At 44.3% G+C, this 27,831-nt stretch overlaps 1 protein-coding gene across 1 annotated transcript in view; it reads left to right on the plus strand.

The window, feature by feature from the left end:
• The window catches only part of Ankfn1 (ankyrin repeat and fibronectin type III domain containing 1), a 371,750-nt gene that overhangs the window by 201,665 nt on the left and 142,254 nt on the right, over positions 1 to 27,831 (plus strand). The window contains exon 3 of the mRNA XM_075991135.1: positions 18,819 to 18,953. The gene's annotated coding sequence lies outside the window, so the exon portion shown is untranslated. The remainder of the gene's footprint in view (positions 1 to 18,818; positions 18,954 to 27,831) is intronic.

Consider the following 27,831-nt stretch of genomic DNA (forward strand, 5'->3'; position numbering starts at 1 on the left):
TAGTAGCTCTCCACTTTCCCTCATCCCCAGGTCCCTCTTACCCAGTCTCCAACTCAGAGCTCTGCCTGCCTCTGCCTCTCTGCTTCCATAAGGTCATCATTTTCAGATTCCACTCTAAGATCACACGGTGTTTGTCTTTTCATGCTTGGCTCACTTCACTCTGCATTATGTCCTGTAGGTTTATCTGTGTTGCCATAAATTATAGGCTTCCTTCCTCTTTAAGGCTAACTAATATTTGCCTGTGGACACTGTCTTCTTTATCCGTTCATCTGTCAGAGGACATATATTCCCTATTGTGAAAAATACTGAAATAAACATGAGAAGGTAAACATCTCTTTACCGTATCAGTTTTGGCATCTTTGGATATACAGCAAATTTGTATGATTGTTCTAATTTTAATTTATCAAGGAGCCTCAATGTTGTTTTCAATATCTTATAATCTCAATAATACTGGACAGGGTTCCCTTACTATAAGGTTCCAACCTTATAATTTGTCTTTTCATAATCGATGGACTATAAGGTAATTTTAATTTTATTTTGTGTGTATGGGTACTTTGCCTGCATGGAGGTCTGTATACCACTTACATACCTAATGCCTTCATAGGCCAGAAGGGGATTTTGGATTTGCTGAAACTGGAGCTACAGACAGCTATGAGCTGTCATGTGGGTGCTGGGAACCAAACCCGGGTCCTCTGAAGGAGCAATCAGTGCTCTTAGCTGGGGAGCCATCTCTCCGGCCCCCAGTGGTGGTTTCCAAGACATTCCATTAGTATTGTAGGTGTGAGTTACATGACACACATGTGACCATCAGAGGGCCACTCTCAGGAGGCAGATCTCTCCTGCTGTGGTCCCAGGGACTGAACTCCAGTTAGCAGGCTTGCCACAGCAAGCTCTTTTCCCACCCGCATCATTGCTTCAGCCCCATATGGCAGCTTCTACTCACATTTCCCAATGACTGGGGATGTTGAACATTGCTTTCATAACCCTGATATCAATTTGAAGGTCTTATTATAAGAAATGTTTATTCAGGCCCTTTGCCAAATTGAAAATCTGGTTTGCTTGCTCTTGTGTGGCTGGGGTTCCTATTTTGGAGACTGAGCTGCTATCAGGAGTAGGGTTAGGAATGATTTCTTCCTACTCTGTAGATTGTCTGATTGTCTCCTCATGCTCTTGGTTGTTTCTTCTACTGTGCAAAAGATATTTTTTAAGCTTACTATGACCCATTTTGTCATTACTGTTGACTTGCTTTGGGGATCAGGTTTTAAAGTAAATTGTTAAATCCGTTTTCAGAAGGTTCTCCCTAAGATTTATGATCGTCATTTTACAAGGTACAGTCTTTTACTTAGAACACCTGTAATAATATGATACTTGAACTTAGGCACACGTTCACTTTCACTGTCCTGCCTGTGGGTGTGTGGATTTCCCAACAAGATGACTGAAAAGAAGCCACTACCTTGTGCTCTTGGCTCCATGGCTAAAGATCTATTGGCTGTGGATATGTGGATTTATTTCTGGGCTCTGCATTCAGTTCCATTAACCTATATATCTGCTTTTTTTTAAATGTCGGTACCATATTGTTTTGATTACTATAGCTTTGAAGTATGTTTTGAAATCAGATGGTGTGATATCAGCAGCTTTGATCTTCCCTCACAAGATTGCTATGACTGTTGTGGTTTTATGTGACTCCATTTAAATTTTAGTGTTGTTTGTCCTGTCTATAAAAAAAGGTCATTGTTATTTTGGCAGAGATTGCACTGAACTGATAGACCCTTAGGCTAGAAAACATGCTTTAAGAATGTTAATACTTGAGCTGATAAGATGGCTCTGTTGGTAAATACATTGAAAGCCTGAGGACCTGAGTTCAATTCCCAGAACCCACATAAAAATATAAAGTGTGGGTCGGGTAGTGGTGGTGCACACCTTTAATTCCAGCACTTGGGAAGCAGAGGCAGGTTGATCTCTGTGAGTTCAAGGCCAGTTTGGTCTACAAGAGCTAGTTTCAGGACATGCTCCAAAGCTACAGAGAAACCCTGTCTTGGAAAACCAAAAATAAATAAATAAATAAATAATAAATTGTGGTGGTTTGTGGCTTGTAATCCCAGAACCACAGAAGCTTACTGGATATTGAGCCTAATCCAGTTGACTAACCCAAGGCCAATGAGAGGCCCCGTCTCAAAACAATCATGGATAAACTGAGGAATGACATCTAAACTTGTTCCCTGGCTCCAAATGCACAGCCACAACTATGTGCACACAGACACGCATTTGCACCCACAGGAACACCCCACACAAAAATATTAATTCCTCAAATCCATAAATATGGGACTTCTTTCCACTTCTTCGTGTTGTTCCTTTCTGGTTAAATTTGTCCCTTAGAATTTTAACTTTTGTTGTTAGTAAGTGTGGGTAGAGGCAAGGAACCTAACGGGGGCCAGGAAAGAGGAAAGAAGGTTTTGAGGGAGGGAGTAATGGAGCAATCGAACACATGTGACTGAAAGTGTAAGGGGTACTGGGGTGAGAGAGTGCAATAGAGGAACAGGAAAACTAGGAAGAAAAGCAGGGGTGGGAGCCCGCCAAAACTAAGTATGTATGAAAGTGACACAAAAATTCATTTGTTTTAAATTAAGAAGGAAAAAATATTTTTAACCTGCTTTCTAGTATCTTAACTTTTGCTTGGTTTTGCTTTTTTCCTTCTGTCTCTAAGTATATATTAAATTTAAAGATAATTGTACTCAAAAGGTAGAGACATTATTTTTATATGAACTTTAAAATGAATCAGCTATTAATAAGAAAAAAATCTTTTTCAAGTTATTCTCTGTATAGTTAAAGATACAATGATAGACTATGGGAATGTTCTTTTTAGAAAATCATGGTGTATCTGTGTGTCCCTGTGTGTGCCTGTCTCCCTGTGTAATGGGTGATGTGAGTATGTGTTCATGTTTGTGTGTGTGTGTGTGATGTGTGTATATGGTCAGATGTATACATGTTCAGATTTGTGGTGTGTGTGTGTGCACTTGTTCATACATGTTTATGATGTGTGATGTGTGTGTGTATGTTCACGTGTGTGAGTGCAGGTGTATTGAGTGCCATGGTATACATGTGGAGATCAAAGAATAACCTTGAGTATTGAACCTCACCTCTTACCTTCTTTGAAACAAGCTCTTGCTTGTTGCTGTGCACACTGGCTAGTCTTTAATGTACTGGGAAGTCTCCTGTCTCCCTCCCATCAGTGTAGGAAGACTGGGATTGTAGATGTGCTACTCTGGATGGCTTTATAGGCAGGGGTTCACATTCAGGACCTTCTACTTGTCAGCACAGGCTTTACCACAGAGCCATTTCTTTAGCCCTATAACAGGCATCTTTAGGGATAAGCGTATGTGGCTGTGCTCAGTTTCTTAAGCCTCTCCAGGTTCTAGAGAATATCAGAGGAAACACAGGCAGGACACTGTGCACATTTGTATGGAAGGCTTAATTCAGATTCCACAAGATCCATTCATGTAGAATGAAATCTTTTGGAAAAATTTCTCCTTGAAAATCACCAGTGTGGATATATTACAATTTTTATTTCTAAGTGATTTATCCAAATATTATTGTGGATTATGAAATTCTCTCAACAGCTCCAGTTGTTCTGTGCCAGCAGAAAACCCTGGAAATTTAAAATTACCCAGAATTAATCACAATATTGCATTTGTCAAGATCAACTGAATAACTTATGCTGTTTTCAATTATATAAATTAAAAATCACGTTACTAAAATTATACATTGAGAAAATAAAACATGAATTTCCTGAAAAATCAAGTCAGAAAAAGATATTATGATCAATCAAGATCACATTAATAAAATCTTAATATTTATGACACTAGACTTGACACTCCCATACTTGGAGAGGCTGAGGTAGGACTGTGTGAGTTCTGGGCCAGCCTGGGCCACATAGTGAGCCTGAAGCCAGTCTGTGCTCAAAATGAGACCCTGTCCAAGTAAAATTAACACTAAGATATTATAGCTTTCTAGAATTTTCCATTGTTACTCTTCTACCACACCCTATCACACTATAGAAGTGATGTCATATTTTTAAAGAATTTATCGTCTAGCAATGTTTTCTACTTTTTGAACAAGCTCCATAGCTCCATATTTTTGATTAACACTGACTTCCAAAAAAGTGTATGGATAGCTAGTCCCTTAAGTGGTAGCCAAGGCTGATTCCCATTGGCCCAAGTCACATGATCATCCCTGAGCCAATTACTACAGTGATTGATGCTCTTCCTGGTCAAGGGTTAAACTCACTCAAGCCACATTCAGGCTGTCCTATCTCGCCATCCCTGGAAGGTCTTGAAGGGCAGCAGCGCTGGGCGAAATAGATCGTGAATGGAGCTGCTCCCATCCCCTCTGCTCTCCTGTGAACGTATGTGGGCAAGAGGCTCAGTTGGTGCTGTGCTCGCAAGCTGTTTTATGGAATTTCAACATGGTTTTACTTTTACCCCAGGATCATTCTTCAGCATGCAGTCATGCCCAGTTAGCCAATGGGACTGGAAGTGGTCCTCTTACTAGCCATCACTCACTGGTTGAGTGGAGGTGGTGGTGGTGGTATGTGCATGCATGCATGTGTGCATGTGTGTGTGTGTGTGTGTGTGTGTGTGTGTGTGTGTGTGTGTGCACATGAGAGTCCCACTACATGGACTCTGAGGCCTGAGGACACCCTCAAGTCTTTGGAACTTCCTTCCACCTTGTTTGAAACAAGGTCTTTGGATTTGTTTGGGCTTTGTTTTGTTGGTTTGGTTTTGCTATGTACTCTGAGTGGTTAGGCCTATAATTTCCCAAGAATTTTCCTGTCTACCTCCCATCTCACCACAGGACACAGAGATTAAAGACACTCTCTATCCCATCTCTGGATTTCCATAAATTCTAGGAATTTGAATTTAGATGATTGTGTTTTTCTGACAAGCACGTTATCACTGAACCATCTACCCATCTGAGTCAATCCTACAAGCTGATTGCTATTAATTCCCTCTAAGAAATAAGAACACGGTGCATCAAATCAAGTAACTTGACAAAGATTTACATGTAGTAACAAGCAACCTAGAATCCTTACTCTCCCCAGTTTTAAATGATATTTCTGTTCTGATAGCCTACCCTTTCATAGAGAGATAGCCAGATTAGGCAGCCCACCTCCTTAGTGTTCCTCAGCATCCTGAACCTGAAGGGCTCCTAACCGTGCAATAGAGAGAACTATAGATTCATAGGAAAGAAGAAAGAGGTGATTTTAGGTTAACTAAAAGCCATAGAATTGTTTCCTTTTTCACACAGACCCTGAAACTGTAACTCTGGGGTCCTTGTGTGATGTCTGATGCAGTCTGACTGGACTTCGAAATTTCCAGCACTCAGGGCTTCCAAGCTCAAAAATGAGCTCTTCTTATTCAAGTGCAAATGTGTTTCACTGGGACACATGCAGCTCTCTTTGACCTACTTGAGTTTATTTCAGTTAGCTAAGACTGCTATGATTGGCTCTGCCCATATGCCATGTTGCAGTGAACTCCATAGTTGGCTGATGAGACAACACTGCTCCTGGATGCTTGATTATAGACAGAAGTTTCTCTCCTGCCAAGTCCCACAGCCGTTCAGTTCCAACAAAACACACGGATGCTTGTATTAATTATAAGCTAGTTGGCCTATTAGCTCAGGCTTATTATTAACTAGCTCTTACTGTTTAAACTAACCCATAATTCTTATCTATATTAGCTATGTGGCTTGGTACCTTTTATCAGTGAGGCATTCTCATTTTTGCTTCCTCTGCATCTGGTTGGTGACTGCAGACTGAGCCTTTCATCTTCCCAGAATTCTCCTAGTCTGGTTGTCCCACCTATACTTCCTGGCCAGTCAGCATTTTATTAAACCATTATGAGTAACAAATCTTTACAATGTACAAGAGCAATATCCCACAGTACTTCCCCTTGTCTTCTTTTCAAAATAAGAATTCTGAATCTAGTCTTATTTGTTTAGTTTTTTCCTGACCCCCATTATCCATAACAACTTGTAACCCACACTCTAGACAAAGACAAACACCCACAATCCATTTTGGGAGGTGGTTCAGTCTGATGACATGAAACCTCTAAAAGCAAAGCAGCCAGCCACTGGCTCTTGCCTTGATCTCATTCTGAAATGGAGATCTTGCCTCCAGGAATCTCTCAGAATGAGACTGTGTCTGAGAGCTGCCTCCTCCCTCTAGGGTTGGGATTAAAGTCATGCACCACCTGGTTCCTATGGCAACTAATGTGGCTACTGGGATTAAAGGTGTATGTCATTGCTGGCTGGTCTGTAAGACTAGCCAGTGTGGCTGTTTTACTTTCCTGATCCCCAGGCAAGCTTTATTTATTAAAATACAAGTGAAATGCCACCCTACTTGATCCTCTCACGCACATATCTAGAGAAATAGAGAACATGTCCTGGGGGTTTTGTTAACTGCTCTGAGAAGTACATGTTCTCTGGACTTGCAAGGGACATAGTCAAGTCCTAGTCTTCCTTGTCACTGCAGTGAATAAGCAATGGCAATGGGTGGCTCTGTTCATGTGGGACAGAGTGAGCACTGAGGACCCGAGGGCTAGGAGTGTCTGCAGTTGGGATGTCAGTGCAGGGGGAGGCCTTACCACCATCATCTCCAGCATCTATCAGTAAAATTGTGATGTTTCTCTCTGGACGATGAATGGAATGAAGACCACCAACCTCCAATTCTATCCACCATTTTGCTTTCGGGTAAAGAGCATCCTACAGGGCTGGAGATACTAAGGAAGGAATGCATCAAGTAGAGACGACACATAATACTCTGCTTCTTGCTGCAGAGTAGTCTAAGGCCAAAGATTGCTCTTGTGTCCACCATCAGGGAAGTTCAGAGTCACATCAGTGTAGAAAGGGTCTTGGCAAGGGAACTTGAAAATGAGACCCAGACGTGTAGTCCAAGGGCAAACCCAGTGTCCTTGGGAACAAGCCATAAATAACAGAAAGGCCAAAATGACCTTCCTAAATGCATACTTACAACTTTTCCCCCTTGTTTTATTTGATTTTTCTCTCCCTTAAGTTCATCATATACCTCTTTGTCACTGTGTGATTTAAGCAGGTGTCCCTGGTAATTGATGATCTATCTGGCATTCTTATAAAAATAGAGAATTTTTTTTATTTTCAGCTCAGAAGAATCATAACACGGACCATGGCATTTACAGGGGGTATTGAACATAAAGGGTGGACTGCCTTTATAATCATCAGGTTCCATCTAAGGCCAAGGACTCCACTCCTGTGTCCGTGAACACGCAACCATCTTCGTTGCTCCTCCTCCTTCACCTTAGTACACTGAATTCCCACTGTAATAAAGATTTCATGGGATTCTGCCTCCAGTGCCAAGAACTGATGCAAAGTAGCCGTAAGGATCAGCCGAGGAGGTGTTCCCATTTGTCAAACAGATGAAACATTCCTCGTGACGGTTAGAAGGTGAGCGATTTGACAGAAGGGGGTTCACAGACCAGTCACTCAAATATTAGCTCAGGAGCACCCAGGCTGTGCAGTGAATGAGAAGTGGGGAGGCCTGGGAAAGGGTGTGAAGGCTCTTTTGAAATGTATTTACTTAGCAGCTCACTGAGGGATGAAGGAGCCTTTCTCAGATTCCATCTTGGGACCCTGGACTCAAACACCAAACAGAACTATTCCTGGGAGACTGTAAAAGCTATTTTGATTGGCACGTTTTGGGTGGGCAGCTTCAGTAAGGCATCAGAGGAGGAAGAGTGTTCTTTACAAACTGACTGGCCATCACCACTACCCAGATTCCCGAGGAAATTGCCCTCCTCCCCAAAGGGGCTCAACAACATCACTACAGGCTGGGACACTCCAGTGTTAATAGGTACCAATCTCATCAACAGAAACATCTTATAAGCTTATCAAAGACAACATGAATAGAGATGGCATCCTAATAACATGTCAACAATCCTCGGTTTATTTATTTTTAAGCAAACATTAATGACCCAGATGAGGAACTATTGCAAGCATCTTTAAGTGCCCTCTAGGGGCTCACGTGGTCATTTAGATTGACTCAGAAGCCTCAGAGCTCAGCAATCCAAACCAGGAATATTTGGAGAGAAATACAGCATCTAGGCAAAGATGCCCTTCTCTTTTCCATGCTCCATCAGCCTCTGGGTTTCACAGCTGACTGAGCACTGCAAATGGACCTTCAGAGAGCATTGCTTGGTCCCCTCTCTCAGTAGGGAAGAAGGCTGATCATGTGAAAAAAACAAGAGGCTCTTTCAGAAGACTTCAGTCACTGTCAAGAGATGCTGCAAGTTGACCTGCTAGATTCTTCTGCAGAACAGCTCTGCTGTCCTCTCCTTTGAGGTCTTGGTTGGCATGACTCCTACCGTGTTGTTCCAGTTTGCTTGGTTGTTTTGAGGTTAGGGAATGCTGGGAAGCCTGTTGAGAAGTGCTTACATGGAGGATCAGAGCCTAGACTACCATTCCATGTCATGGCCACTTTTTTTTTGTTTGTTTGTTTTGTTTTTATGTCAGATTGGAGTAGCAGGAGGGAAGAGACTACAGCAGGAGTTAGAGACCACCCAAAGAGGAAGCCCTTTTCTCGTGGTTTCTTGTTATAGTCATTGTCCTGGGGAGCTGATCACATCAGGTTTATCACCGTGGCTGTGGATGAAGCTGGAAGCAGGGTAAAAACAAGTAGGAATGGCCAGTCTATCCAACACCCCGTTAGACCACCTGCAGTTGGGCCATTGATACTGACAGCATCATTATGTCCATGACATCCAGCCCAAGTAACTCTTCTCCTGAGCACGCCGGTATCTTCTGATATGCCTAATGGGTAGGTTGTAGTTTGGTGAGCTTTTGAAGAAAGATGTCTCGTCTTGTGCTTTGCTTTGCCCTAATATGGCAAACAGCGATCACGGCCAGGAAGAAACAGCTCTGCTGTGTTGGGCTTTTGAGTTTGGATTGTGTCTGCAAACCACACAAGGCAGGAAATATCAGTGATTGGAATGATAGACACCACAGGGTCATTGCATGTCCTTGGAGCAACCTTTGTGTCAGCAAACCTCTGCCTTTACCCTTTGCATGACTGGGACATTCTATAAATAACACTAAATTAGTTAATTATTGGTTCTAGTGGGTAGGGGTTGGGTGGGTTTAGACAAGAGAGGGCCAAGGTCACAAAGTCTACCCAAAGTGGAAAAATCACATGAAAAATCAGAACTATGACCCATGTGTTGTATCCAACAGCCAAGCTGCATTTTTTTCCTTTGAAAAATAGACAAAGTAGAATATGTGCCTTGGAGTTCTCTTTAATTCCATTCAACAAAACACATATGTATTAAAAAATCATCTTCCTTGCACAATATAGTGGGGGTGTCAAAAGTTAACAAGTGCTGAGTCTTGCCCTCAGGAAGGTTCTAATCTAGGATGTAAAGTAGGTAGACCCCAAGTATTTCTTATAGAAGTAGCCACAAACTGAGAATGCTATCAGAGGCACAGATACCTCAGCTAGAGAGTGAAAGTCACTTGGTCCATAAAAGAGAGATGAACTAGAGTCCCATGCCTAGTAGGCAGAACACCTTCCAGAGAACATCGGCCATTCAGAGGTCGTCTACGTGAGTCTGGTCTACTGAGACTCTGATTTGAGTCAAGGACTTGCTTCCACCAAAGAGGATCCCTCTGATGGCTGTTTCTTGATCATCATAGGACATGATCAGTTCCAAGCATCCCAGCTGAAAATGGAGAAGCCACTGCAGAGATGCACTAAGAATTTTTCACTCTTTTCTCCTACCCTTTCATCTGTCATGGCAGCTGTGTTGGAGGAGGCTGCTTGTTCTTTCCGGCCACCCAGCTAGTTTACACCTGAAATAATCACATGGATACTGTATTAATTAAATTACGGCTTGGCCCATTAGCTCTAACTTCTTATTGGCTAACTCTTACATATTAATTTAACCCATTCCTATCAATCTATATATCACCACGAGGTTGTGGCCTACCAACAAAATTTCGGCACATCTATCTCCTGCAGCGGTTCCATGGCATCTTGTCTCCGCCTTCCTTCTCCCAGCATTCAGTCCAGTTTTCCCCGCCTGCCTATGTTCTGCCCTATCAACAGGCCAAGGCAGTTTCTTTATTCATTAATGGTGATCACAGCACACAGAGGGGATTCCCACTTCACACCTGTCCTCTTGACTTTGGAACACTACATTCTGCTTTGAGAAGGCTCCTGGTACCAGTGAGAAGATAAAAATGGACTCAGGACTAACACTTTGAACTGCACCTATTTTAGGCATTAACATTTACTTTATTAAGAAAGTGGGGGGCGGGGAGAACACAGAAAGAGGAGGAAGTCTGCCGAAAATTCAGCTAGGTTTCTTGTCTGTGTGCATCATGACAATTGCCTGCAACCATTTTTACCTGTGTGTTTGCATGCTTGCCTTTGGGCTGCTTTTCATGCCTGTTCACGCTCGTGTGATTTGATGGGCATGTATATGTATATACAAGGTTTTGGAGAAGTTAGAACCAGACAATCTGTTCATTGCTTTCCTATCTTCATCTGAGCAAGCACTCCCCCACCCCACCCTCACCCCTGCTTATGAACGATCAGATCCGAGGGCATTCACCATTTTCTTCTTACTTTCTTTGAGAATCCTGTACAACATGTTTAAAGTAGGTAAAGACACAGAAATCATCTCTGGGCTTGAATTGCCAGTAAAAACGAGTAGCCCAAAGGGAGAGGGATTCTCATACCTCTATAGGAACCACAGTACCCTCCCATCACCCCACCAATGTCCCAATCTCATAGTGTAGTGGCATGCTTGAGACCCATTAGCACCAAGTTTGTTGCACACCGTATTCATTATGACCGAATCTGGTATAACACAGAACATAGATGGCCTTGGGGATGGTGTTAGGCCAAGCAACCTGGGCAGACTCCTCTTGGAAAGATTTAGGTGAATACTGCCACCTATTGGCAGGTGACATATATGCTTCTGGTTCCGAATTTGCCCTTACCCTGTGCTCATGCTCATCAAAGCCAAACTCATTACTCAGCTGGCCAAAAGGTAGTAAGAGCCCGGCGTCCACAATTCTTGATACATCTGGGATGAAGATGGAGTCAGCTTGCTCATAGAGTGTATCGGCGGTAGGAGGCCACGGAGTGAGGCAGCGATGCCAGGAGCCTTGCAGTGGGAGGCCTGGGTTTGAGTCTGAGCTCAGCCCTTACGTGCATATAAACAAGCTAGTCCATCTCTCTGCACCTTGGTTTCCCCATCAAGGAGTGGCTAATCCTAGTTTGCAGAGTGGGAGACACGGGCACTGTTTCTGGGTAGCACACAGAATGCAGGAGGGGGACAACACTGACTTCTTATGTTTGCGCCAAGCCAGAAATGGCAACTCTTTGCCACGCAGTGATTGGTGCTACGACAAACCTAATGTCTATTGGGGGCTCTGGTGAGCTCCTCCATGGGGGTCAGTTCTCCTTGGGCAATGCTCCTTGTCTACCAGACTATCTTTGACATCCAAAATTAAGACAGTGTGAACATAAATATCGGAATTTTAAGTGTGCCAATTGAGAAAATGAGGATAAATAGGCTTCATTACCAAACGTCTCTCGACTACCCTGGAGGATATATGGAGTTGAGTCGATAAAGAGTTATGATAAAAACTTAGGAGCTGCGTATAAATGGGGCTTTGTGACCTGCTGGATAAGGTTGTACTGAGAGCCAGACCTAGGAGGCTCGCATTCCTGCCTAAGCATGGTGTGGGGATCCTGGGCTCCTGCAGACAATAGGGGATTCATAGCTGGAGAATTCTAACGACGACTGAGAGGGTGGCAGGCAGAACAAGAAGACTTTTCAGGAGTTCAGGGGCTCTGATTATCACGTCGTCGGAGCTGCCGTGAGCCGGGAGGCTGCCGGAGAGGCGCACAGAGCCGTTCTTGGAATGCTGTCACTGAAGGGTTTGTAACCTCCCTAAGAGAATCGCGCTTCTCAAAATCCTCAGTCTGGAAAACCTCCCATGACCAGTCCAGATCAACACTGTGCAGTGGCTACACAGGGGGGGGGGGGGCGAGGGGGGAGTATGCGGGCCACCTCTGCCTGAAGAATTTTTCTGAATGTCCTATGTCTAGGCTCCTAAGACCCAGGGACAAATTCCACAAGTGGGTTCCCCAGCATATAAGGAAGCTGTTGCTTTTGTTCTGAAAGGTTATCTGGGGCTTAAAACAAAATCATCAAGAAATAGCCTGCCTGTGAACAAGTCTGCATGTTCTGACAGGGTCTGCCTGGGGACTGAATAGCCAGTGCCCTTTCTTTCTCCTTTCGGGCTTAGCAGTCTGTGTATGGGGGGGGGATGAAGGGGAGGGGGAGCATGGCACTCATTACTGACAACTTCACACATAATAAGCATGTTCCAGTCCTCCCTGGGTTGTTCATTTTCCTTTCTTTTTTTATGTCCCCTTTTTAGGTGTTTTTGATAAATGGCATGTTTTATTTGGGGGTAGAAAAAAAACACAGACCCCCTACTAACCAGCCGCACCCTAGGGCCCTAAGGAAGGTGAAGAGAGTACAGAACGGAAGTGGGCTGGGCAGCCTCGCTGCTGACCACAGGGAAGGACTGGCCACCTTCTTCTCATAATTTAATTTTGAGAGTCTGATGAAAAGGCACTCCTTCAATTGAAAGAGGTGAACAGGGAAAAAAAGTGAAAATTATTCAAATGGTCATCAAAGAGTAATCAATTTAAATTTATGTCTTGCAAACAAACCGCATGTTACTAACCCCAGGGTAGACAGACGTTAGCAGCAATGATATATATGGGAAGGATTTTTCATAGGAATGGACATTACAGGCTTGTGATAAGGGTGGACTTGGGCCTAACTTCTCCAGCATTCCAAACTTCCAGATGATATGTTGCCAAGCAGATGACAGAGGACAAAGAAGAGTGTTTCGGTTGACCAGGCCCACCTTATTTATTTTATTAAGACAAGAGGAAAAAACTAAAGCCCAGTAATAAGAATTCCCTTGTCAGGGTCACAAGAGGAACAGGTCTGGGGTGCAAGCACAGACTCCCATTCCCAAACCCCTGTTCTTTTTCTGGGGCTAAACGGCTGGGGAAGAGGGCAAGCTGTGGCAATGGATGAGGAAGTTCTGTTTCCAGGACAACCATTATCCCTAACAAAGGAGGAAAAACATCAGCAAAGGCACCAGGGTGCTGCTCCAAGTAGCTCACTGTCTTAATCAGATCTTTATTAGACCCGGATTCTTTATCAGACACTAACTGCTTTGCAAAATGGCCTAACTGAGTTGCTGTGGTTCTTTGGCCCTGTACTTTCTCTACCTAAAAACATGTACACAGGCTGAATCATGAATGCTATGGTTGTGCCCTGCAATAATTAATATTGTCATCATTTGCCAATACGTAGGTTAAACCTTGTATATTGTTCTCTTTTCACTATGGCAGATTACTCAGACATATGAAAAGGGTTCAGTGTGATGTTTCCATGTATATAATAGGGTGTTTCCATATATATATACATATATATATATACACACACACATATATATATATATGTATACACACACACACACACACACTCCATTCACAGATCCGCAGATTCAAGGCAAATTTCATCAAATCCCAATGCCATTACCAAAGAACTAGAAGGAAAAAAATCCAAAAAAAATATATATAGAAGCATAGGAAATCCCTAAGACACAGGCATCACTAAGATGGAGGGCATCACAATTTTAAATCGCAAAGCGTGCTACAGAGCCATAGTAACCAAAACAGTATGATGGTGGCATAAGAACAGATCCAAAAACCCATTGAACTGAATGCTTATCCCAGAAATGAACCTATGTAGATTAAAACTTTGAAAGCCACCTTTGGCTTCTTTCTATCAACAAAACCATTTCTGCCTCCAAAGTGCATCCCACTCCCATCTCTTCATTTGCTTGTCTTGAGCCCTGAGCATCAGCATCTCCCTACTTCTGAGTTCTCACTACTCTCCTTGATTATCCTCCCTGTCTAGGTCAGAGAGCTCTTGCTCAGCTACACCAATGTTTTGCAGGTATCCTTGTCACTACCAATAGGAAGTCCAGACTCAACACAGCATCAAGCCTTCCTCGGGCTACTCAGGTCTGCTTTGTGAGGCAAGTCCTAATGAGCGCACCTGAGACTCTACTTCAGCCCAGTCCCAGGGACTACTCATCTCTCCCACAGCCCAAGGGCTCCATGCCTTGACCTCCTCCCCTTGTTTCTTGCCAACCTGCAGGAGCCATTTTTCCTCCACAACCAATTACAGTACAACCTTCTCTAGCTCCTCCCTCCACGTTCCAGAAGGAAGTGGCTAGCTGCTCTCTGTGTACATGGCTTGGGTCCTCTGAAGGGTACTTCTCCATCCCCGCTTGTACGATTGTCAGTTGCATCTCCGTCACTGAGCACGTCTCTTTCGTCTCTGAAAAGCTAGCCCACTCTCCTTCATGCCCTTCCAAGCACACAACTTCACTACTGTCTCTCTTTCTTAGAGTTCACTGAGCAGTTATTATCTGCAAGGCATTAGGCCAAGAACTGCTAGGACTGGAAGAGACAGAAAAAAAAAAGAAAACGCAACCCCTTTCTTCAAAGGACTTTTTAATAGAATCAGTGAGGCATGATGACAACCTAAGCACGGAAGATGGCTGTGGGGGTGGATCTGGGTGGAGGGACGTTCTGCGAGTGGAAGGAACATTCTCAGTGTTCCCAGTGAGGGCACTGGTGTTAGCCCAGGAGGGAGGGAGACGGGAAAGCACAGAAATCTGCTTTGAAATCCCCAGTCTGCGCTGTAGTCATTAGTAAACTCCCCCATCAGTCTGGCCCATCTAAGCCGTCCATCCCCCACACACCTGAGTCATCTTCCGGCAAGAGTGATCGCGAAACTCCCCATTTGAGGGCCTGCTGTTCAGTGAATCAAGCGTCAGCTAATTGCAGGCTTATGCTAGGAGTTATGGAGAATACCGGCTTGTAGACATGACACAAACCCCAGGAAACATCTGGAGAACAAAACAGCAAGAACATGCTGTGAAAGTGCTAGGGAGAGGGAGACAGATGAGGGTGTGATCAGGATGGGCTGCGATTCACCGAAAAGGATTAGTCAGAGGAGGACAGGCAAGTCTTCCATGCACGTGCTCGGTGAAAACGCAGACAGGACATACCAAGAGAAGAGAACTTCAAGAGCTTCAAATCCTGAGGCCACCTCCCACTGGCCTTCAAGCTACCCATTCTCAGTTACCCATCCATTTACCCAACAGGCCCATGCTAAGCACTTTGAGAAAACACTATGTATTTCCTGAACGTTTTCTAGACGCTGGAATCCACCATTGAACAAGACACCTTAAGTCACCCAAGCTCTACCGTGCAATGGAGATGAGTGAAACTGAGGAGTGCCCCAAAGGGTGATGGGAGAGTCCTGGGTGCTACACCTCAGATCTCAAAGCAAGGATTTATGAGCCCAAAGCCCCAGAAAACACCACTAAGAGATGAAGTCTAAGCTAGAACTTCAAGGCTATCGAGGAGTTAACCAGTAAAAAGGGACTCACCCTCTAGCCAGAACATGGTGTGCAAAGGCCTGGTGTTAAAGAGAACATCCGGAATATCCAAGGAACCAAAACATATTCGAGATGACGGTGGCTGAGAGCAAGTAGGGAGGATGGAGAAATTAGGGAGCTAAGCAAGCCCGGAAAAGGAATTCTTTTCCCAGGGTGTGCCAGGAGCTCACACCTGTGGGTAACAGGCAAGTGTGTGATACAATCTATTTAACTTGCTAAGGACATGACAAACAGCTGCTGAAGAATAGATTAGTGGGGGGGTAGATGAGTCCTGAGCTAACTTTGCCAAGGACTTGGACCATTTGAGCCCACACTGAGCATAGATTATGTCCTTTACTCCAAATGCTTAGGACTGAATATCTGGCAGATTTGGGCTTTTAAAACAGTCCTATACATAGAATGAAGCATCTTAGGATTCCAAACCAAGTCTAAATACAAGTTCATTTGTTTCTCATATACCTTACCCTTGTAACCTAAAGGTGTTTTTATATAACATTTTTAATAATAATATATTATATAATAATTATTATTGTGAATAATTTTGGTCATGAAACATGGTTTCTTGGTATGGGCTTCTCCACTTGGTGTTGCATAAAGTTGCAGGTATCAGAGCATTTTGGACTTTGGGTTTTAGATTAGGATGTTCAACATGCTTCTGTTCCCAGATGTTGTGTTACCCTGACATAAGGTGTTATCCCTTCAGAGTTGCACTGAGGTGGAACTTTGGACCCACACTCCAATCCCACCCCCCACCCCTGCCCCCAGAAGTCTCTGATCTTGATAGACTTACTCAGAGTCACATGACTTTGCCTAACAAATGGAATAAAAGTAAATCTGCATTAAAGTCTGGGTCAAAGGTTCTCTAGGTGTCCTGGTAAACCTTTTTGCCTGGGAGTCACTGGGCTTAAGCTGCAAAAGAACAACCTGAATGTCTCTTAATCCCAGATGGAAAATAAACAGCCTTCTGATCCACATGGACAGGCATATTCCCAAATTAAATTATTTATAACAAGGCTCCATTGATAGAGACAGCCTAGGAGAAAAAGGGAGGGGAAGACCTGCAAGGTAGCTCAGCCTCCAAGCTGAAGGTCTGTCCCCAAGTCTGAAGATCTGAGTTCAGTCCTCAGGACTCCTGTGCTGGAACAAGAGAATCCTGAAAGTTGTCTGCATGCACTAGAGTGCAATGCACACATGCACACACACACACACACACACACACACCTCCACTTCTACCTCATCAACTAAACCTTTTTTAATAAGGCAAAAGTTCTGGAGAGAGAGAGAGCTCTAAATTCTCTATAAGTTCACTTTTTCTTTTTCTTTTCTTTCGTTCTTTTTTCCTTCCTTAAAGCTTGGTTTCCTTGTATAGCCCTGGCTTTCCTGGAACTCACTCTATAGACCAGTCTGGCTTTGGACTCAGAGACCCACCTGCCTCTGCCTCCAATGTGCCATCTGACTCAGTGGTTAAGAACACTGGCTGCTTTTCCATAGGACTGGGTTCAGTTCCTAGCACCAACATGGCAGCTCACAACTGTCTATAATTCCAGTTCCAGAGGATCTGACACCCTCACACAAATATACAGGCCAACGAAGTACCAAGGTACATAAAATAAGTAAATCATTTTTAATTTTTTTTTTTAAAAAAAGAATAGAAAAGTAAGACAACTGCAGAAACCATGCTGAGCTCTTCCTTCGGGCAGCCAGGTTGTCGGGTTTTCTGCATCACTTTTGCCCTTCTAGACAGCACCTTGTGTGTCCCAGGATGGCTTCTAACTCCGTACACAAACTTGAACTCCTGATCCTCTTGTCTTCACCTCCCAAGTGCTGGGATTACAGGCGTGTACTACCATGTCCAGCCGATGGGGTGCTGGAGACGGAGCTGCCTGTTAGGCGAGCCTCCCACCAATGGAGCTACCTCCCCAGCCCCTTCTGGGTCATTTTCTTACCTCAAACGCCAGCTCCCCACCTCCGGAGCAGCCACCTGCCACTTGTCAGAGTGAGCCGGCGGGTGCCAGGATGTCTCCAGAAAGGGGGCAAATGTTCAGGAACACAAGATGCTCTGCCCATTATCTCAGGAGGTGACCAGCCCCCAGTGAACAATTTCCCTCCCTGCTTATGAAGAGACTATCTCCCAATTCCCTGCAGACTCACACTCAAGATTCCGAGGTCGGTTTGTCTCCAGGCATAAATGACAGCGCAGATACAGCGTCTAATCAAAGAGTTCAAAATTATATCTGAAGTCTTTATAGCAGCTAAGCATTCATCTTAGCTTAGGCAGACAGGGTATCTGAATAGAGCTTTACAGAGATCCTTAATGCTGTTGCTAGGTTAGGGCTCTGTGTGTGTGTGTGTGTGTGCACGCACGTGCACAGGGGAATGTTTTATATATGCGCTCATCAGTGACAAATCCTCCCTAGCACAGCCAACATGTACAAAGGTCATTGTTTCAGAGGGAGACATAAGTGAAGCCTTCTTGTATGGCTTTCGAGGAAATCTGTTTCGTGTGTTGCGTTAGTCTTGTGAAGTACAGCACTGGGGAGAGAGCCAGGTATACCCATATGTGGCTGGCACAGAAACAGCATTGGAATCTTCTTTGTGAGGCTAAGCCTCACGGGGTCCTCAACCCGCTGTTTGCGGACTGCTTTTTCACTCCTGAAAACCCATGCCTAGGCTAGGCAGCCCCGGGATTTGTAAGGGCCCCCCATCACACCTACTAAAGATCTAGAGGAGGGAGGAGATGTAGCTGCCACCTGTGTGCTTCTGGATTCAGGCAGCTGTGGGAGCATGTCACTTGAAGGGGCTCTCGAGTCACAGGTGATAATTCTCCCGCTCCACTAATGTGGTGCAGAACTAACTGGCTGCTTTACGGTCCCTTTGTGGACCCTTGAGTGACAGTTGGTTCTGATTCAGTATTGTGTGCTGAGTGATCCCTGCAGATACAATAGGCTAAACACACACTGAAGTCATGACACCCTTTTACTACACACACACACACACACACACACACACACACACACACACACACACACGCTTCAGAAAGCCAGCCTTCCCCCGCTGCAGTCCCGAGAATGTACCTCGATTCTAAGCCAAGCTGTTTCCCTCGTCCTTCTCGCCCCATGCATCATTCACGCTTTTATTTTGCATTAGGAGCAGCTTAGTGATCATGGACTTCAGCTCTTGCCTGGAGTGATCCTGTTCGCATTTTATTCTTTGCACAGAATAGGAAGGAGGTTTGCTTGCTTTGCGCAGAAGCTGAGCTACAGGAGAAAGCAGAGCCAATGTGATTTATTGAATGAAAGCACCGGACCCTTCCCAGCAACTTGTTCCTCTGCTGCCTCGAACAGCTTAAGCTGGTAAGTCAAATGTATTGTTGTCTTTCTCCCTGTATAAATGTGGGGCTTTCTCAGTCGTGGGTGATTTTTTAAATGTGTTTGTGTTAGTGTGGTTTAAATGATATATTTAGAATATGTTTAAATTATATATATATTTAAATATATATATATATACATATTTTTCAATATCTGCATCTTCCAAAGTTTGCTGCAGGTGGTCCATGGGGAATACAACCAAGCGTGCACACAGTGGTCTGCTGTGGTACATACACTGCCGTGTGGCGCAGCAAGGATGAAGGTGGGGGCGGCCCATGTCTGACAACTGGGCAGTTTCTTTGCAGCCAGCTTAGTCACATGAATTGCTTGCATAACTGATTGCCATTAGCTATTAGAAAAGAATAAATGCCTGTCTGGTGGTAGAAAGCATTTTTCGCTCGGGCTCCTGGATACCTTAGAAAATACCTGTTGGATCAGGTAAAGGTGAGCCCTATTATACTGATGATCCAAACTCAGGCACGCTGTTACCTTTGAGCTAGTTTGCAGGGTAGGTAGGCATGCAGAGTGTGAGTGCAGAGATCTGTCCATTGTGGGTCAGCCTGTCCATCAATCACATGAAGACTGTGATAGTGAAGATCCCTGCCAGAGTAGCAGGGTGGACATTCGAGGTCTTGCGTGACCCCCTGTGGCCTCCGTATTCACTGCTATTCTGTAGGTAGGGAGGATTCGAAGTGCGGCATTGTAAGCGCCCTGTTATCTATGCCGGATGTTGGTATGTCTGTGGCCACAAGTAGTTCCCTACCCTGCTGGCTTGTGAAAACCCTGGTATTCACTTGCCTTCTCTGTTTCCTAAGTAAGCTATAAGTGGACTTCTGCAGAGGGGAAAAGGGAATGGAGAAAGCTATCGCTTTCCTTACTGTCTCTTAGCTGGTTTCCTCAGTCTTGTTTGCTTGGATACCCCAAGGCTTTATGGCAGCCTCAATCCATCTCTGGTGAGTGAGTTCAGAGTCCGTATAAATGTCATACATGGGGAGTTTAATGCCTTTGGTGCGCTCCCTCTGCTGTAGATCACTGGCCACTCAGCTGAAGCTGTGGCCTCGGGTGCTGACAAAGATGGATGACGTTAGAACAGTAAGCAGCAGGATTCTCCAAATACAAACTGGAGTCGGGAGGTCTGAGAGATGGGTGAGGTTCCTCCTCGTTGAAAAGACCCCCAAGCCACTCCATCATGGAAAAAAAGTCATTCTCCCGTGTGACTGTCCCTGTGTCACAAATGATATCACTGGAGATTGAAGAAGACAGAATTGCCTACTGGTTAGACAGCTGGTAAAATGGCAAGAGAGTAGAATGTGTTTACTAGATCAAACACTTTAGGCAGTTCCCTTGGGATCCCTGGCTCTCCATATCTCCCCCATACCCGGCTGTTTCATAGCAGCACAGCCATGAGACACTGCTTTCAGCTCTGTCCACAGTGCCCTTGTCCGTACACTTCAACCATCAGAGACCCACAGAGCGTGCACAGGAGGACTAAGGGCTCTGTGTCCTTTCCCCCTGAGGGATAGAGAGAATCTGATAAGAAGCATGACTGTGTTTGGTGTAAGAGGAGAGAGAGCCGAAAAGTTACATTTGAAGAACACAAATAAATAGAGTTTATCTTCAAAAACTATTTTTTTTCAATTAGCAACAACTGGTGTTCTGTACACATAATTCCCAAAATCTGAAGTCTAAAGTGTTTTAAAGGAAATATGCAGGTGTTGTAATGACGGAGGGCAGGTGTGGATCGAACCATGCATAGAACTCAGAGCAACTTCCAGTTGTTTGGGTACCCAGAGTTAGCAGTGATACATATACCATAATGTGAGGAGTTCTAGAAAGTTATTTTGCCCCCCCCCCATAAACTGCCTCACCTCTAGTATTAAGATACGTGAAGTTATTTCCTGGAGATTTGATATTTCTGGGTATTTCTCTCTTTTACATTCTCAGAAGGAGTAACTCATGAGCCATTGATCCCTTCTCATGTATCGTTTTAACCTCAAGGATACCCAGGTGATAGACGATTGTGCTATCAATTATTCTGCTTCCTGTTTACCTCAGTCCAACCTCAGTGAAGCTCCTTTATAGTTGCCCCACTCTTGATGAGAAAAGCAGGCAATCTTTCAATCGTGATCTTGCCTTCTTTTTCTATGGAATACCTGACAATACCATCTAGAACAGTGGTCCTACACCTTCCTAATGCTGCAACCCTTGTATACAGTTCCTCACGTTATGGTGAGTCCCCAACCATGATGTTATTTTGTTGCTACTTCATAACTGTCATTTCGTTACTGTTCTGAATCGTGATGTAAATATCTGATATGCAGGATCTCTGATATGCAACCCCCAAAGGGGTCACGACCCACAGATTGAGAACTGCTGATCTAGATTCTCTATAGAGATTTAAGAGTCAAACGGGGAAGACCAGAATACCATCCACTCTGTGAAACTCACATTTTTGGCATAGGTGGGGGATTAATATTTAATAGGGACACACTGTGTTTATCAGAGCATCCTAAAGTCGGATGGTAGAGATGGCTGTGCGACCCTGCAAAGCCACTTCATGTCGCAGAAATGGCTTACGTCAATGTTATGCCATTGTGGCAAATATATCTTGCCACAATAAAGGGCTCATCACGAAATAGCCCACTGTGTTTTCTCTTAGATTTCTTGTGTGTACGTGTGTGTGGCATGCATGTATTTATTCCTCATTATTTTCACATATTTGTCTGTGGCCCCCTAAATTTAATTAGGGTTGCCTGGGTGTGCATGGGCGGAAGTTGTATTTAATTGAGCAACAGCAACTTACCTGTGTCTACACCACTGAGGAGTATGACTCCACTCCCCCCAAACAAGCATTAACCAATATGAATCCTCGGGGAAAGAAAGGTGAGGGCTTAGAAACCTCTCCTGTCTTCATGATGGGATGCTGAGGAACCACCTAGGGTGGGTAGCCGCTGCTACTGTGAGTCCCTAAGCTCAACAGCAGGTCTTGTACAGAAGAACGCTTTTGCTACCACTCCTCCCAGTCCCCTGGATCTTATAGCGCTACTCATCCGTGATGCAGCCTGGGCCTTGGAGAAAGCAAATGTCCTGGGTAGGGCTGAGAACGTCGCAGCCACTCATTCTCAGCACTTCCGTCAATTAGGAGTCTCTAGATTAATCACCACCCACATCAAGCAGGAGGTTTTCTGACCAAGTCTGAGAGCTAGACTCGTCCATGTGAATACACAACTATTTAGAAGGCAGTTTGACACCATGTCTGCATAGCAAAGGAGCATTAACAGGTTGCCTGCTATGTTTTGGGACCTCCATGGCTATGGGCTTTTGAACAGATTTACAGCCCCAGGCATGCATTCTTCCTGGGTAGTTGCTTTTAAAATTCAACCAGAAAGCAGTTGGTGATCCCTCCAGTCACCAGCTCTAGGATTTTTTCAAGACATCCATATTTGGTTGTCTGTTCCTAACATTCTCACACTTCTTCCTTTTCAATTAACCCTCTGACCACTATCAAATTCTCCGAAAATGCAAATCTCAACTTTCTAAGAATGTGTGCTTTTACTAATTGTATGTGTGTATTGAATACAGTGTGAAATCCCTGTGTGCATGATCGGGATAATTGATACATCTATCACATAAGGGTTTCTGGTACTCCCTGCTGTATATAGCTTAATGTATTTGTTCCTTATCATGTGTGCAAGACCCTGAATGTCTTGGCCCTGCTGCCTATCCAGGCCTCTTTCCTAAGGTCCATGTATAGTATAGCTGATGGAATGCACCATTGCATACGGCAGAGCCCAGAGGCTTTCCATTCCTCGCTTCCAGAATGTTCTACCAGCCCATTTCTATATCCTTTCCTGTCTTTACATCCTAACCTGGGCTCATAGACCTGGAGAACCATTTCTGTTCTTGCTAATTATTTCTCATTCACCATTCAAAATCATTTTCATGAGTCACTTCGTCTGACCCTCTCTTTTCCCAGGGTCACTTCCTGTCACTCTCTTTCGCCATTCGGCTCGCTGTGATATTTCTCTGTCTCGGGCTTTTTCAGGGACACGTTTCGAGGTGAAGAGCTCAGATACAGATCCACATTGCTTGCATTTGAATTGTAGATCTGCCCTTAACAGAGCCTCAACGTATTGCTACTAAAACAAGGATAACTGTTCTGCCTTCAAATGGCTATTAAGAGACTCAATAGTTTTGTATTGTGAAAGTACAGCAATAGGCTAAATGCTTATGTCCCTTTAAAATTCAGACAGTGAGATCCTAACCATCCAGCTAACAGTTGTCTTAGTTAGGGTTTCTATTGCTCTGATGAGACGCCATGACTGTGGCAACTCTTAAAAAAGGAAGACATTTCATTGGTGCTAACTTACACTTTCAAATGTTTAGTCCATTATTATGGCAGGACATGGCAGTGTACAGGCAGACAGGTGATGGAGAAGGAGCTCAGAGCTCTACATCCACAGGCAGCAGGGGTCTGTCTTCCACACTGGTTGTAGCTTGAGCACAGACAACCTCAAAGCCTACCCTCCCAGTGGCACAGTTCCTCCAACAAGGCTATACCTACCCCAACAAAGCCACACCTCCTAATAGTGCCGTTCCCTATGGGGGCCATTGTCTTTCAAACTACCAAAGCAATAAGAAGACCAGGAAGGCAGAGCTCTCCTAGCTGGCATTAGTGTTCCTCAAAGAGACCCAAGAAAGCTGGCTAGACCCTGTCACTGCAAGGACACAGAAAGAAGGCTGTGTCTATGAACCAAGGAACAGGGACCCTGAATCTGCAGGCATCTTGATCTTGGCTTGCTTCCCCAGCCTCTAGAACTGTGGGAAATAAGTTCCTGTTGTTCATAAGTTACCCAGCCGGTTCGTTTGTTATAGCAGCATGGATGGACTTGCGTGATTCTAAATACGCCCAACTCGTGGAAACTTCCATTGAGTATATACTGCCATTCACACACCACGATATTTCCCAGCTGTGTGTTTGTCTCACTGTCTTTCCTTCCAACCTATGAGGACTCCAGGAACACCTAAAATGACTACTTTAACTTGTGTAGGACTTTCCCTTTGTTTGCCCTGAAAGTCTTAGAAACTGGGCTCCTGCAATCCCAGGAAGGCTGGCATTCATAACTGTGAGAGATCATATCTACTTTCTTATGAGGTCCCAGGGTCACACACCAGATACCTAGATTACCAGTTAGGTCAGGAACAACAAGATGGGTCAGTGGGTGAGGGGACCTGCCACCAGTGATGACTATCTGAATTATACCCCCAGGTCCCACATAGTGGAAGGTGAGAACCAACTTCCAAAAGTTTTCTTCTGACTTCCACATGTATGCTGTGGCATGCGCAAGTGTGCACTGCATGTAGACACGCGCGTACATGCACGCGCGCACACACACACACACACACAAGTCTAATTTTAAAAATATTTGTCAAAACTTTAAAACTCAGTGTTCCTCCTGAGTCACAGCTGACATTTCAAATACACATACACACATATAATTTCAAAGGGCACAGAAACTAGAAAGGCAGCTTCCATTGTTACATGTCAAAACTGTAATAGAGTAGGCCACCCCTTAGCAATCAAAGACACACCTGTCATGTTAGCAGCGGGTGGAGAATGGATGGGGTCAAACTTTCTCTTCGTCTTGTGACAGGCAGGCTGAAGTCGGAAGGTCCCCAGTTCACATCACAGCCTAAAGAACACCATTTCCTGCGTCAAATATGTTCCCTTCACTGAGTGTATCTGTCCACCCAGCTGTCAGGAATGACGAGAGCTCCAGTTTCTGATGTGCTGTGCCTTGAGACGCCTTGTCATCCAAATGGCTCAGACTGCTTCGAAAGTACAAGGACACTGGAAACTTTCCACAACCAAGCTCCGGTGAAACGTGGATTCATAACTAGGACGAGAAATCGTGACTTTGGAATCAAGGTCAAGCATGGAAAAGCTGCCAGGCAGCTAGACTAAGTCACCTTAGCAATAATAACAAGAGCAGAATTGTTGGAAGCACGGGGTTTTAGAGTTGGAGTTCACATCTCGCTACTCTGTTCCCTGGTTGTAAGTTCCTGGATACATTACCTGACCTCTCTGGGACTCAGTTTCCTTGTTTATAAAGTAAAGATAAATCACTGTGTTTCAGTCTTTTGACTAAGCTCAAGCATATAATGAAGATGACGTGGTGGTACTTGCATCTCTACAGGGTTGTTGCCACATTTTTCTTCAGTCTGTAAAATCACAGCTTGGTCACAATTGTCCCATTGTGTACTGGGAGATAAAAGTTCATGTCATCAAAGCCAAAGGCAAAAGGGAAACATACCAGAAATGGAGAAAAATAAATAGAGCTGGGATTGTGCTTAACATACTCAGAGCTTCATGGGAAGAAACCTCATTTGGGGACTTAGAAAGATTGCTCCGAGGTTAAGAGCACAGGCTTGCTCTTTTAGAGAGCTCATGTTCCATTCCCAGCACCCACTTGGTAGCTCATACTGGCTGTAATTTCAGTTTCAGGGTTTCTGATGCCGTCTTCTGGTCTCTATGGGCATCGGGCATGCACGTGGTGCATATATGCAAGAAAAACACCCTTATTCAAACACAAGAGCCTAGTAGGGGGCTGCCCTCCTTCCAACCAGCACACCACGGCCCACAGGAAGTCCCCAGGGCAGTTGGTGAAAGGAAAGAGAGATGAACTATCTATCTGCTGAGGAGTGCCTGTCTCATTTCTCATTGGTCTAATTTTCTCAGTTCTAGACAGTATCCACGAATCAGGACTGACGCAAGGAAGAGCAAGCATGGTGAGCACCTTAGGAAGGGTGTTAGGTAGAAGAGCCACAGATGTATAAAGTAGTAGCAGATCAGGGGGCGGGGGGCAGATAGCTAGGGAGTCTGAGGAGGCTCCTCTCTGCTACTCTCATTGTAAGATCTTCACCTCGGGTCTACAAGTACTCACTTCTCTTCCAGAGGTCTCCAAAATGGAGAAAGATGACACTGTAGTACTAAAATCTTACAACGGCAGTTTTCCATGAGCCCAACTTGTGGATCATTTTGTGACTTCCACTTTTAGTGTCTCCTCTAAGAAACATTATTCTGTCCAAGTTCACAAAATCATCTGGGTTTTCATCTAGAATACGTATGGTCTTAGCACCTACAATGGGATCTCTGGTTTATCAGGGGCTGGGAAGCTGGATCAGCTGGTACAGCCCTTGCTCTAGAAGCATAAGGAACAAAGTTTAGATGCCAAGAATCCATGTGAATATGAGGTGAGCTTGGTGACCCACCTGTAGTTCCAGCACAGGGAAAGCGGTAATGGGAAAATCCCTGGAGCCAACTGGTTAACTAGACTAGCCAGAACCTCAAGTTCTGGTTTCAAGTAGGAATTCCTGCTCTACCCAATAGTGATAGAGAAAAACTCCGCAATCAGCCTCAGGCCTGCACAAACACACATGAACCCACACACATGTAAACACACATACACACCAACCCCACACACAGGCGCCTACAATAAAAAGATCTATGATTTATTTCCAGATAGCTTTTGTACATGGTGTAAAGTAGGGGTCGGAGTTTTTTTCAGTTCTTACGGATGGTTCTTTCGGGGTTACAGCGCTGGTAAGAGACTGGGTTCCCAACTAATTACTACAGTGCATTTTCCAAAAGCAATTAACCCTGTGTGTTCAGATCATTTGTGGGGCCTTAGTTCTACTTTATTCATGATGCTCTCCTTACTCCATTGTCGTTATCTACGTGGCTGTTTTAAAACTCACCCTGCATGCCTTCACCTCTGTGGTGTTATAGTGAGTGTAAAGACCAGGGAATAGAAGCCCTCCAGTTTTCCTTTGTTGGGATTGCTTTGGCCTCTTTAGAATCCTTGCTTCTCTCTAAAAGTGTGGCGAAATTGCCCTTCAGCTGGTATTTTGATCAGGCCTGCATTTGGTCACTAAGTGTGATATTGAACCTAGTTTTGTATTCATTACTCTGACCACAGGACCTGGCTGAACTGAGAAGCAGAATTGTAGGCTCATAGGTCCCGAGGGCCTTAGTCTGTCATTATGGGAAAGTTCATGGTAGCAGCAGTGTGTGGCAGAAGTTTCTTCCTCACAGCAGGCCTCACAACACAGAGACAGGACAGGTTTGACGTAACCGTCACACTTCCACCGGCTAGGCCCCACAGCCTTTCAAAATAGTGCCACTGACTGGGGAACACATGTCCAAAACATGTTCCTGTGCAGACATTTCAAAAGCAAACTTTAACCTAGTTTTTATTCATTCTCTCAGGTTGAAGAAATTCCCTTATATTCCTGCAAGTTCTCTTCAACCCCCGTTTGTTTCCGCATATTATTAAATCTTCCCATTTTCTTGCATTGATCAAGGTGACCATGTAGTGCCTCTTCTCCTTAAGCTGAGTTGATTTCTTTTGAAACATTGTTTCTGTTTCTGTCCAAACAATTATGCCGTTGGCCACTAAGGTGAGTATTTATTTCTTTGATTAGACTTTCCAATTGCAGAACTACTTCACAGTCTGTCTCTTTATTAATGTTCTTCCTCAGTGAGACCTCACTTTCAGTTGACCCTTTAGACCTGATTTCCCTTAGCTCTTCAAACACACAACAGTTGAAAGTATTGTACAATGATGGCAACATTTGCCTGCCTCGAGGGCAATTTTGATTGACCCGTTTATTTTCTTGGCTGTGATCTGAGTTCTGTCTCGCAATTTTCTGTTGAAAGGCAGGTGCTTTGATAACAATATAACAACTAGGAAAACCAGATTTTCCCTTCTCCCCAGCGTTGGTTGTTATTTGGTGACGTTTTAGACCTTCAGTCTGTGATAGCAGTATTTCTGAACTATACAGCCACTGACATTCCTGCTTG

The sequence above is a fragment of the Microtus pennsylvanicus genome, chromosome 11 (assembly GCF_037038515.1).
Source record: "Microtus pennsylvanicus isolate mMicPen1 chromosome 11, mMicPen1.hap1, whole genome shotgun sequence".
NCBI classification, from domain to species: Eukaryota; Metazoa; Chordata; class Mammalia; order Rodentia; family Cricetidae; genus Microtus; species Microtus pennsylvanicus.